Here is a 14,551-nt window from a genome sequence, read left to right as displayed (position 1 = left end):
TAATTTACAGATAAACAGAGAATCAAGAAAAGCACAAAACAGATTCGTAGAGATGGTTTGTGAGCCCCACAGCCAAGAGGGGTCAGCACCCAGGAAGAAGGCGGTCCAAGCCAACAATCTAGGGAGCCTTTTAAAAAAGTTCTTTCCATTAATACACCTTCCTAAGCCTGGTGTGCAGCTGTATCCTCACCAACCGACGGTGCGTCGGATCAGCAATAGCGGAACCTGTTCCACGAACAAGCGGCATAAAAGATAAAAGCTACCATAAGCTCAGAAAATGAAAGTTGGCTCTGTGTTGTACCATGTTTTAGGTGGAGATGGTAACATAGCAAGAGGTCACTTGTGGAGACTTGGGACAGCATGCTCTCTGAGAGCAGCATGGTGACAAGCTACTGATGACTCTTTAACTTATCCAGGGCCATGATGTGCATGTAGAAATAGGCAGCCACTGGTTTTTATTTTTTGTGGGTTTTCCCCCCCAATATATCTCTGTTGATTTCAGAGAGAGGAAGGGAGAAGGGGAGAGAGAGAGAAACATCAATGATGAGTCATTGATGGTCTGCCTCCTGCACGCCCCCGACTGGGGATCGAGCCCGCAACCCGGGCATGTGCCCCGACCGGGAATCTAACTGTGATCTACTGGATCCTAGGTAGATGCTCAACCGCTGAGCCACGCCCAGCCAGGCAGCCACTGGTTTTTAATATGCTGCTTGGTGGAATCATCTCCTCAAAATAATTATCCCCAAATGTTAACTTTCACTGTCTAAACATTTTTTTAAGGAAGCTTTGATGTAACATCCTGATACACTCGTTATTTTGAAATCCTTATCTTGAACTTTTCTGATTAGCTCAGAATTGTTTACTATACTGCCATATTTCTAACACAAATTTTATATCCTACTGACACACTGCTTCTACATTTTGATTGTTACTTAAAATCCACTAGAATATCTTAGAATAGCTTATGCTTTGTCACTGGGTATGCAGGGGAGCAGCTTTGTCCAGCTAGTGCTTTCTATCTTCCCGGTTGATGCAGCCCTCTGATGGGCATTCCGCATTCCCGCCTTCCCCGCAGGGCACTAGGTGGCCTGTCCTGCAGAGAGGAGGTCATGCTGACTCCCAAGAAGCTCTCCTTGAACTTCGTTCCCACCAGCAGTGACTGTTCACTCTGCTGTTCTCTTCTGGTACTTGTTACCCTCACTCTGTTGGGCGGTATCCTGTTATCCCCCATCCCCACCTCCATGTGGCTATTAGCTTCTGGGAGGCCAGGGACCTTGCCTTGCAGCTTATTATTTGATGAATATTTATTTTCATTAAAATATTTCATAAATCTAGCTTGGTAAAAATGTTATGCTTTGGTCCTAGCCCGTTTGCTCAGTGGTTAGAGCATTGGCCCTCAGACTGAAGAGTCCTGGGTCTGGTCAAGGGCATGTACCTTGGTTGCAGGCTTAATCTCAGCCCTGGTTGGGGCATGTGGGGGAGGCAACCAATCAATGTGTCTGTCTCACATCAATGCCTCTCTCTCTCTCTCTCTTTCTCTCTCTCCCCATCCCACTCTCTCTGAAAAACAATGGAAAAATATCCTTGGGTAAGGATTTAAAAAAAATTTTTTTTTAATGTTATGTGTGATACATAGATATTTGAATATTTAAACACCTAAGTATAAAACGCCCTTAAAGCTTTTTCTAAATACAAAAAGTGAGGATGTGATAATTACCTTTTACTGCTGTTTGTATGGGTGCTTTATATTTTATAACAGGAAGAGATGACTTTTTAAAGTCTGTTTATAAAAAGGCAAGGAGTACCCAATTGATTATGTCTTTGATAGTTCAAACACCAAGTGGATAAATACATGCCAAAATAGTATTTAGTTAAATTCAAGATGTATTCCTGATTTTTAAAACTACTTTTAAAGTTAAGTCTACAAAGCAATTTCCTGAACTTGTTTCTGAATTTCAATCTCAGACTGACAGCAGATATTACACTGCATATTAGGGTGAAACACTAGAGGCATGCCATTAACAGGAATTTTATGGGTACACATTTTTAGTACCTTTTCAACATTTTTAGTAAGTTTTAGTAACTGTAGTCATAGTATAAAATGTAGATAAGAAGTTAAACTGATAGAAAATAGACACAATTATCAATATTGAGGAACATATAATGATATTCTATTTTTAAATTGCAAGATAATTAGCTAAAAATTCTTACCCTTAATAGGTTCATTTTAAGTGGAGGCATATAAGAAGTATCCATTTTTGATGTACTAGAAATAACCAGCTAGAAAATATATGGGGATAAAACAGGTTCTGTTCATAATAGTCATAAAAACATAAAATACCTAGAAATAATAAAAAATGTACAGAACCTAAGTGAAGAAATTACTCTGTTTTACTAAGAGGAGAATAGTGGCATGGCAGGGTCCTGAATGGGTCGAATGAATGCTCACCGCGCTTATAGGGCCGCCTCTATGTGCTGCCACCCTGTAGCTCTCTCACTTCCTCTCCTGTTGCTCTCACCATCACTTTCTTTATTCTGGCCACCCAGGCCCTGCTCTTCTTTGAACATACTAGACGTGCTTCTGTAAATTCCCTCTTTCTGGGAATGCCCTTCCTAGGTATCTGCATAGCTTGCTCTTTTACTTCCTTTATGTCTTTGCTCAAATGTCACCTGCTTAATTAACCCTCACGTGACCACTCTGTTTTAAATTGTATCCCATTAACTCTCTGTCCTAACCTTACCCATCCCTGCTTCATTTTTCTCCGTAGCTCTTGTTTTCCTCTGACATCCTAACTACTTACTTTGTTTTGTTTATTGTCCTTCTTCCTCATTGAAGTGCTTCTTTACATCCCATGAGGACCACTTCTATGTCTCCAGTAGTTAGAACAGTGGTTGGCACGTAGTAGATGCTCAATAAATGTTTGTTGAAAAAAAATGAATAAATGTATTATTATTTTCATTATTATAGTTAAAGGGGCAAAAGTAATTATTAGTTTTCAAACAAGAAAACACTGGTCAATAAACATACCAAAAAAAGAGTGTCCTCCTTCCCAAATAACCAAAAGAATACTAATTGAGTGACAATGTGATGCCATTTTTCGGCTAACACATTGCAAAGATTACAAAATGACAGTATTCAATATTAATGAGAGTATGATTAAACGCACTCTCATCTTCTTTTGGTGGGAATGTAAATTGTTTTATCTTTTTCTAGAAAACAAATTGGCAGAGTGTTTTCAGAGTCTTAAAATGCTGGAGTTTTTTTGCACTATGAACTCTACAACTAGGAAATAATCAGAGATATATGAAGTATTTATGTGCATAGATGTTTATCACAGAATTATTTGCAATCTTAAAAGACTAAGTATGGCCTAAAAAAAAGGTAAAAGTACAAAAAATTGCTAAAAGAAATCAAAGAAGATACAAATAAATGGAAATGTGGTAGGCAGTTAGACATGAGCAGAGCAAGGACAATGGGCCAGGTACAGAAGGTCACCAAGGTGGAAAGCCCTGGGTGCCTAGCAAAGAACAATTGTAAGATGGGACCTGGTCCCCAGAGTGACCTTTCCTCCCCTAGCATATCGCTGGTCATGAAGTTTGGACCTCCTGAGCTTTCCTCCCTAGAGATAACATAGATAAACCTCAATGACATTATGCTAAGCAAAATAAGCCCATCACAAAAAGACAAATTACTGTATGATTTCAGTTACATGAAGTATCTAAAATAGTCAAAATCATAGAAACAAAGTAGAAAAATGGTTACCAATGATGGGATGGGAAAGGTAGGAGGGGGAACTAGTGTTTAGTGGGTTTCAGTTTTATAAGATGAAAAAGTTCTAGAGATCTGTTTACAACAATGTAAATATATTTAACACTATTGAACCGTACACTTAAAATGGTTAAGATGGTAAAATTTAATGTTATGTGTTTTTTTACTGCAACAAAAAACAATTATGAAAATAGTTAATAACAGTGTGTCCCTATGAAAGAATATTATTCAGCCTTTAAAAAGTGTTTAAGAATTATTATTATTATTTTATTATTATTTTAATCCTCACAGGAGGATAGTTTTTTCATTGATTTTTGAGAGAGACATTGCTGTGAGAGAAAAACATCTGTCGGTTACCTCCGGTACTCACCTGTACTCACTCTGACCTGGATAGAACCCGAAACCTAGCAATTTTTTGTACTTCCACCTTCTTTTTTAGGCCATACTTAGTTTTTTGACTGGGAATTGAACTCACAACCTTTTGGTGTATGGGACGACACTCCAACCAACTGAGCCACCTGGCCAGGGCTACAAATGATTTTTAATAACATGATAAAACGCTTATGAGATAATGCAAGTATTTTAAAAGCAGCATACAATAATATTGACCAAATAATGGATGTGCACATGAATAAACTATGCTTAAAAGGCATGAAAAAAAAAACTAGAGGGAAATATCTCAAGGTATTAACAGCAGGTATGTTTGCATCGGGGATTATAAATGATTTCTGTTTTAGTTTCTTTTCTGTAATTTTCCATATCTTATAAATGTCTCACAAATAACATAAATTACTTTTATAAAGATGTTCAAAAATAAAAATTTTTATTGAATGTCAACTAAGTGTGAGGTCTTACAAAGAAAGATAAAGATCATGAAAAACGTAAAGTTTCTGCTTTTAGTGGGCTCAGTCTAGTCAGATGATAAACTTTTACTTTGTGGCCACAGCAACTAGCCCTGTGCCTCCCACTTGGGGCTGAACTCTGTAGAGCTGAAACTTAGGTAAAAGTCATTTTCTTCCGTTAAGGCCTGGGCATTTTTATGTCTCTCTTCCACTCAACTTGAGCAGCAGTCACCTCTACCCTGATTTGGACCAAGCCAAATTTGCTCTGCTGAGGCAATTACCTTATCATTGAGATTATGTATTACTGAATTCATTACAAAATATTATGAGGATATGAACTATCACCTAATGCCTCTGAACACAAGAGAAATCTTAAACCTGGTTTTGAAAACCTTGAGACTATCTTTCTCCAACACGGCAAATATAATCCTTTTTGAAGTCAAATACTCTCTGTCCCTGCATAGCCCACCATCTCACCCTCCCACTGTTGCTTTCCCTGCTAGACAACCCCATTCCGCTGTGTACAAACAATTCTCCTGCAAATACATCCCTGGTTGCTCTCACTACATCCTGGCCTTGACAGAGACCTGGCTTCCCCCATCTCTCCACTTCCCTCGAGGCTCTTCCTGTCTCTCAGACAGAGGCTCTGCATTTCCCACTTCCTAGGACCTTCAGAGCCAGGCAAGGTCTCAGCATTTTCCTTGCTCCCCACTGCCATTTCCAAAGCATAACTCCTTCACCTTCACATCTGTAAAATGCCTCCTCCTTGGTTTACACTGTGCCTTCTGGCTGCTATTACCAACAACCTGCCCAGCTGCTTGTCCACACTCTGTGAGCTCTCTGGATCCCAGCCAGGAGTAGTGATGACTTTTGTGCTCGGAAGCCTGAGTAATCCTACATCTCAGCCTCATAATACTTGACCTTTACCTGTACCTCAGTCCCTTCAGGCCAAGGACACGCCCAAGACAACCTTATCAGTCACAATAACCACCTTATTCCAGGACCTTTTCTTTTCCTCCAGACCCTTCATCCCTGACCTTGACATGCTTTCCTTTCCCTTCCCGTCTATACCTCATGACCCCCTCAATTCACTCACACCACTACCCTCATCCTTTTGTTTAATCATCTTTCAAAACCTAAGCCCAAGATAAGCGAAACCATTTTACTCTTCACTCTCCATCGAAGCTGTTGAATTAAGATATAGGAGAGAAGGGGGATTGTTATGGGCTGGAGAAACATGTGGATTGGCAGAGAGGCAAGTGGGTTGAGGCTACAACCATGACTGGAAATGTAAATTCATAGAGACACCAATTCACATGGTTGTGTGATTTTTCTCCAGTGTCCCAGGGTAAGAATGATATGCACTAATGGTTGGATGCGGGGTTTTGCAGTTCAGGTGAGCAGAATGACGGGACAATGGGGGAACTGAGATTGACTGAAGCAAAAGACCATAGTATCTAGATTGAAAAGGGAACGAAACACATGACAATGTCCGTTGCTCCTGCCATGCTATGTCCGTCTACCTTCTTTTCCTTAATTTGGGGTGTATGAGAACTTGGCACAGTGTTACGATCCAGTGTTCAAAAAAAGAGACTGCAGGTCAGCCTAACTAAGGTGACAGGATCAGTGCCATCTGTCTTGGGACCATTCACTGCCACAAAGATGGGACTGTGGAGATATGAAACCCAAGGAGATCAAATGTAGTCAGTTGGTAAGGACCGAAGGCTAGACTTCACTTTTCAGGATAATGAGATGTAGCATTCATAACTAAGAGCGTAGGCTTGGAGGCAGGCCAGCCAGAGTTCTAATTTGGGCCTGCCACATACTAACTGTAGCAACTGGGTAAATTATTGAACTTCTCTTTGGTTTCTTTGTAAAGTGAGGACAATACCGATATATATCTCATAGAGCAGTTGTGAGGACACACCATGGGCTATTGTTAGTGTTAATATTGTAATAATACAATAGCAAGCAGGTTTAATACTTGCCCAGGGCTTTCTAATTTCCACCCAAACCTAGCATCTAGCTCAGAAGAACATATTAAGATCATCAAGAACTTTTATTCTCCAAATTTAACTCAGTCAAAGCTTCTTGATACCTTCCAATGGAATCTCACTCTAAGATTACTCTATCTCATAGGGAGACCTAGTTCCTATGTATCTTCTCTCTTGAGAATATTTACTCTTCATATAGCTGATGGGGTGACTATCTTCATTTCACACCATAGATTTAAATACCATCCATATGTGTATTGACCTAAGAAACATCCAAACCTATATACAATTTTTGTGAGTTTATTTGAGCCATACTGACAATTTCTGGGAAGTAAAATCTCAACGGATTGAGAAAATGCTCTGGGAAATGGCAGTTTTGCAGCTTTTTTTTTTTTTTTTTTAATATATATTGATTTCAGAGAGAGGAAGGGAGGGGGAGAGAGAGGGAGAGATAGAAACATCAGTGATGAGAGAGAGTCATTGATCGGCTGCCTCCTGCATGCCCTCGACTGGGGATCGAGCCCACAACCCGGGCATGTGCCCTGACCAGGAATCAAACTGCAATCTCCTGGATCCTAGGTCGACACTAGACCGCTGAGCCACGCCCAGCCAGGCTGCAGCTTATTTTATACATTAGAATCAAAGGAGGGCATGTAAGGAGGTTTACATCTATCGCATTGGTGACAGATTAGGAAAGGGAGAGAAAGCAAAGCAGGGAAATCTCTGAGACTGGATAAAAAGTAAAATGGAGAGACACACCTCTTTTACACTGGCGGGCACCGGAGAGTGAACAGTTGCAGCACACAGATGGTATGTGAGGAACAAGGTAAGAATGAGGGTTCCTGGTCTCCTGCTCTGGTGGGAGATTGTGCCTTGAGGGGTCTGGAAAGAAGATTACTCTGACATTCCAAAGGTATATTATCTTAGATGCAAAAAGACAATAGACAGGCTCACTTAAGGTAAAGATTGACCTTTGTCAAGGAAGCTACAGGCCTGCTTTTAGTTAGGAATTTTTATGTTCAGACCATCCTATGTAGTTACTTTTGGTCTCTAACTTTTTAAGGCCCACCATGCAGGCCTCCCTGATCTTGTCAGGTTTAGTATGTGGCCCCTTTTCAGTCCACATGTGGATAACTCCCTAATTTATATTTTATGCTGACTTCTCCTATGACCTTCAGTCTTATATATTCAGCTGTCTCCAAACTTGTATTTTAAAATAAGTTTAAAATATTAATATAATTAAATATGTTTATTTTTATGTTTTAAATAAAACTCTTGCACAGGCAACAAAAGAAAAAAATAGATAAACTGAACTACATGAAAACCTAAAATTTCTGTGCATAAAAGGACACATAGTCAGTAGAGTGAAAAGGCAAGCCATGGAATCAGAGAAAATATTTACAATTCATATAACCTATGGGGTGACTATCCAGAATAAAGAACTCCTACAACTCAACAACAACCAAACAACCTGAGTTTAAAATGAGCAGAGGACTTGAATAGACATTTCTACAAAGAAAATATACACATTGGCAACAGGCACATGAAATGAACTTCGACATCATTATTATTACATAGAAATCAAAACTACAATGAGATAGCACTTCACAGTCATTAGTATGGCTACTATTAAAAAATGGAAAATAACAAGTGTTAGTGAGGATCTAGAGAAACTGGAAACTTTGTGTACTCTCGTTGGAAATATAAAATGGTATAGTCGCAATAAAAAATAGTATAGCAGCTCCTCAAAAAAAGTAAACATAGAATTACCATATGATCCAGCAATTCTTCTGGGGAATACCCAAAAGAATTAAAAGCAGGGCCTTGAAGAAATATTTATACAGCATGTTCATAGCAACATCATTCACAATAGCCAAAAAGGTGAAAACAGCCCAGTGTCCATCAACAAATTAATGGATAAACAAACTGGCATATAGATACAGTGGAATATTATTCAGTGTTAAAGAGGAAGGGAAATTCTGACATATGCTATCGCACCAATGAACCTTGAGAACATTACACTGAGTAAAATAAACCAGTCACAAAAGGACAAATACTATATGATCCCATTTATATAAGGGACCTAGAGTGGTAAAATTCATAGAGACAGAAAGCAAAAGGATGGTTGTTAGGGATTGGGAGAGGGTGGAAAATGCACAGTTATTGTTCAATGAGTACAGAGTTTCAGTTTTGCAAGATGAAGAGTTCTAGAGATGGATGGTGGTAACTGTACAACAATGTAAATATACTTAATGCCCCTGAACTGTACATTTAAAAATGGTTAAGATGATAAATTTTATATCATGTGTCTTTTACCACAATAAAAAATTTTTTTAATTAAAGGTAAATCTTAACTTCCCAAACACCTACCTCACCCAATTTCTTCCAAGCTGTTTAGTCCAAAAATCCAGGAGTCATCCTTAATATCCTTCCCTTGTGCCCATATCCAACCGTAAGTCATGTTACCTTTTGCTTCCAAAATGTATTCTGAATTCATCCATGTATCTCTTCCATAGACACTACCATCTTTCAGGCCAGTATATGCTCTCGCCTGTGATGCTGCAATAACTTCCTAACCCATTGACCTGTTTTCAGCATTTCCTGTTAATTCTCCACAGCCCAAGTGTTCCTTTTCTGATAGAAATCATACCTTATCCTTTCTCTGCCTGAACATACACTGATAGTTTCTCATTGCACCTAGAACAAAACTCAAACTCCTTGCCACTTGTAACTGAAAATTTTAAAAAAACACACAAAAAAAACACTCCTTGCCACTATCTACAGGGCACTAGATGATCTGGCCTCCATATAAACTGGCCTCCTGCCAATGCCTCTGCCCCTATGTCCCATTACTATTCTCTTTGATCACTGTGTTCCGGTCACACTGGTCTACTCTCCGTAGCTTGAACACCCCAAGCCCCTGACCTTTACCTCACAGCCTTTGTACTTGCTGCTCCTCTGCTTGGTACGCTCTCTTCCCAGCTCTTCACGTGATAGGTTTCCTTTCATCCCTTGTCTCTCAGCTCAGATATCGCCTTCTTAGAAAAGTATTCACTCGCCATCCAATCTAAAGTAGCCACCCACTGACTGTCTTTATACCATCACCCTCTTCATGGCCCTTACCACCACAGGCCTACCTCGGTTTACCGCGTTTCACTTTATTGCGTTTCACAGATGTTGCGTTTTTTTCACGAATGGAAGGAAAGACCCTCCTCCATCAAAAAGATTATGAATCACTTCATTGCAATACTTGCTTTATTGAAGTAGTCTGGAACTGAACTTGCAATAATTCCAAGGTGTACCTGTATTTGAAATTTGTATTTAGTTTTTCAAGTTTATTGTCAGCTTTCCCATCCCCTAATTAAAATGTGAGCTTCAAGAGAACAGACATCTTATCTTGTCTCTTTGCTCAGTTCCTAGAACTCAGAACAGTGTTGGGCACATAACAGTCTATTCAAATATTTGCTGAATGAGTGAATAACTAAATAACATTAGTAACTCAGTTTTCCTTCTGTGTCACATATGTACATAAAACCCTTTTGGGAAAACTTGTATTCCTAACAGTAGCCATCACCAATGTCTTTTCTGTCTATCCTAGAATGTTATAACAGGTCTTTAAGATGCAAGCAGCATATTTCACATCTCATTTTATGTAGGTATATCTTGAAGGGAATGAGTTTGCTTTCCTACTGCCACTCAAGTTGGTAGCAGTGTGTAATTATTTATATGGAATTTTAAAACTTTCCTGTATCTCTTAAGCCAAATTGTGGATTTCACCTTGGAAATTACATTCATTCAAAGTAAAAATCTGGATATCCAAGTTCTTAAAAAATGGTTCAAATTATTTGATTATCTAACTTTTCTAGTCTGAAGAATGTTTGAAGGCCCATTCTCTTCATGGTTAGTTACCTATGTGTCCAGGCCAAAATAGGCTGGGGTTAAAATGCAAGATCATATAACAGTACAAAGGGGATGTCTCTGGCCTTTCTATCTGTGCAACCCCAATCTCCCTCAAATCAAACCTACAGACCGCAGTTGGGCTCATGAATACAGACTTTTCTGTTAATTTCTTTTTTGAGATGTGTCTAGAGTGGACACCTGGAAAAGAGCACAAAGGTGCTGCTTACCCACTGAGGATGAAGGCCTGCTGTGCCTAGCTTAGCTGCAGCTGCTCTGCTGTGCCCCAAATGCTGATGATATGCATGGGTGATGACATGCCACTAGAAATATTGTCTGATGCGGTGGGGAGACTCCTGTTCCTCCACTCTTGGGTCATACTCTGATATTCTGGGCCAAGATAAATAATGTCTCACAGAAATCTTAGCAAAAATAGCTATTTCAGATTTTACTCAAGGTCCCCGTTCCATAAAATCTGTGAGGTCAACAGCAGAGACTGGACAGACCAGACCCTCTGCATCTTCCTCCACAGACATGTCCAAATCTATAGAGAACACTTAATTCATTAGGTACTTTTTTTAGGGTCAATAATCAAAATAAAACTCATAATTACAGCTAATAATAATTCAACACATTGTTTAATAATCTATATATTAGTGACTTATTGCTGCATAAAAAATTACCCCAAAATTTAGCAGCTTAAAACAACAAACACATGATCTCTCACAATTTCTCAGGGTCAGGAATGTGAGAGACTCTTAGTTGGGTGGTTCTGGTTCAGGGTCTCTCATGAGGTTGCAGTCAAGCTGTTGGCTAAGGCTGCAGTCATGTAAAGACTCAACTGATTCTGAAGTGGCCGCTAACAATCTCGCTCACTTGATGGTCAGAGGGCCTCAGTTTCTCATTGGCTGTTGGCAGGATTCTTCATTTCTTGCCACTACCTGGGCCTCTTACTACATGGCAGCTTTTTTCTCTCAGAGAAAGGGTGTGTGTGTGTGTGTGTGTGTGTGTGTGTGTGTGTGTGTGTGTGTGTGTGTGTGTGTAATCTTTTAAAATATAAAATATAATCACTAAAGTGACAAAACATCACTTCTGCTATATGCTGTTGGTCACCAATCCTGGTTCAGTGTAGGAGGGACCTACACAGGAGTATGAATACCAGGAGGCAGGGATGGTTGGGTGCTATCTTGGAGACAAGCTACCACATCTGCTAGAGTTTTAATCCATTTAATCTAGGGTTCTAACCCTGAATCTGCTCTCTGCCACAGAAATAAGGTTTGTTTTCTCTTATATATAAAATAAGAACATCCTAATTCAGAATCTTGAGGGTTAAAAGGCCTCAAGTAACTGATTCTCTCAGAGTTCAATCTCTCTTTTAAAAGATGTAATTTAAATAATAATTACATTCAGATATGTAGTAATTACTGCCCCACCAAGAACAGGAAGGTACTTTCCTAGGTTACTCTTTGTTTTGTGCCTGTGAACAAGCTATCTATTATGACAAATGCAAGTGATTTGTTTTGTTTTTTTCTTAAGATCTGCTTCATCTTTTGTAGCCTATTAAATTATTTTCAGACTTTTCAGGAGTGTTTTCTGATGCCCAACTGATATTTCTTAAAATAAGGTTTTTTTTTCAATTTGTTTGGCCTTGTCAAAAAGTGCCTGGAGGCTTCAGCTAGAAATAAATGATGTTTATTCAAAAGCCTTAAGGTTTGCAAACAGGAACACAACTAGGCAAAAAACCCAGAAGCACTCCAAAGAAGACAGACAAGTTAAAAGTTCTTACAGTGAAAAGTACATTATTGAGAATTACTGGTTGATCCAGGATTGGTCCAGACAGTTACCAGTCAGATGTCAGGTGGTCAGGATAATGGATGTCAGATGGTCTGGTTAGGAGTCCTTTGGGGGTAATCAGAGGACTATCTGAAGGCCTGTTAAATGTCCAGATGTATATCCAAGTATTGACTCAGGACCGAAACTTCAAAAAGTTTAAGTTCCCAGGCTATTAGAGCAAGAACAGACTCATTGCCTCATGCCTCAACCTACTTGAGTTTAGTAATTTAGCAGATGGACTGCGCTTCTTCACTCTAATCCTCAGTCTGTACACTGGCAGTCTTCTCATAGAAGCTTTCATTTATTTTGAAATATTAAAACAACTTCGAGAGGCTATACAGGAAACTACTTTCTGTTTAAGATGCTTGGTTTTTCTTTTCAGTTAGTTCCAGAAAAGGACTGCTACTTGAGATAAGATGTTAGAAAGAATTAAGTACATTTCTGAAGGCATAGCAAGCCATCTTCAGGAAATAGGAATGCTGAATAGTAAGTGTAAATGAAATGACCAATGTCTATGTTAACATTTTTATCCTAATTTTAAATAAAATCCACTATGCTTTATGGAAATGTTAATATTTCCTTGTGTAAAATGTGTTGGTTGGCAAGGTTAGCTTCTCATTCTCTTTTTATTTTCAATTTAGAATATAATCACTATTGAAGTGTTCATCCAATAGACTACATTCTAAAATATGTTTTTATTTTTTTTTAGAGGGGGGGAGAGGGATAGAGATAGAAACATTGCTGAGATTGGCTACCTCCTGCATGCCCCCTACTGGGGGTCAACCAAAACCCGGGCATGTGCCCTGACCAGGATTTGAACTGGTGACCTCTAGTTTCATGGGTCGATACTCAACCACTGAGCCACACCGGCCTGGCCAATAGACTACATTTTAAAATGCCCATTTATTTCTCTATCACTAAGCCACTATTATTATAAAAAGGAATATGCTGAGATGTTAAATTTAGCCGCCTTAATTCTTAAAGGCCTTAGAACATTGCTGTCCAATAATACAGCCACTAGCTACATGTGGCTACTGAGCACTTAAAGTAGGGCTAATCCAAAGTGAAATGTGCTATAAAATTGTGGTAGGCAGTTAGACAGACATAAGCAGAGCAAGGACAATGGACCAGGCACAGAAGGTCACCAGGGTAGAAATCCCTGGGTGCCTAGCAAAGGACAATTGTAAGATGGGACCTCATCCCCAGGGTGACATTCCTCCCCTAGCATATTGCTGGTCATGCAATTTGGAGCCCCTGAGCTTTCCTCCCTAGAGATAACATCTAGGCCTTAGTTGTATTTCAGCTCCAGGCTGAGAAAAGTAGCAAAACCAGACAAGCAATGCCAAGGTTGACCTCAGGACCAGCTGCATTGAATAATGGCCCCATGCCCTGGGGATGGCCAATCAATCAGTGGAGACCCTGAACCTGAAAGGAAATGCCTGGAAAGCTGCTGAATATTCTATTGAGGTCTTCCCATGGGACCTCCCCTAAAATCTCCGCCCTTAAAACCCTTAGGACAGAGGACTCAGCACGCTCTCTCTCCTGGGAGCATGCCCTTGCCTTTCCCTTCTCCCTCCCTCTTCCCCTTCCCCTCCCCACGTGTGTCACCTTGACCTTCCTCACTTCTAAGCTCCAAAGGCCCTTCCTTTGCCTCTATAACTTGCTCCCTAAGCCCATTTCTTCTACAAATTACTTTCTACCTATGTGATTTAATAATGTTATTGTCTGAGTCTTGACTCTGAATTCTTTCCTAACCAGAACTCAAGTACCAAGGTTGCTGAACCCAGGTCTGGTGTGACCCCAGTGGTATAACACCTGGTGCCATTCTCACCACTGCCAACATAAATAGCTACATTTGTAACTTTAAATTATCATATTTAGCCAATAAAAATATATGACACCCAGTTAAAATCTGAATTTAAGATAAACAATGAATAATTTTATAGTATTAAAATATATGCAGGGACATAGGAAATTCAAATGGAATTGGGCATCCTGCATTTTACCTGCCAACCCTACATATTAAAAAGGTAAAAAGAAATGAGTGAAATTAATTTTAATGATATATTTAATTGAATATATCCAAAACATTGTCATTTCATCATGTAATCAATATAGAAATAATTGTGACATTTTACATTTCTGTATTTAAAAAATCAATGATCATATATGTATATACTAAATCTTAAGCCAGCGTGTGATTTTGTTGGGGGCAG

Source organism: Miniopterus natalensis, chromosome 4 (assembly GCF_054644295.1).
Source record: "Miniopterus natalensis isolate mMinNat1 chromosome 4, mMinNat1.hap1, whole genome shotgun sequence".
Lineage (NCBI taxonomy): Eukaryota > Metazoa > Chordata > Mammalia > Chiroptera > Miniopteridae > Miniopterus > Miniopterus natalensis.
Note: the sequence above shows the minus strand (reverse complement) of the source record.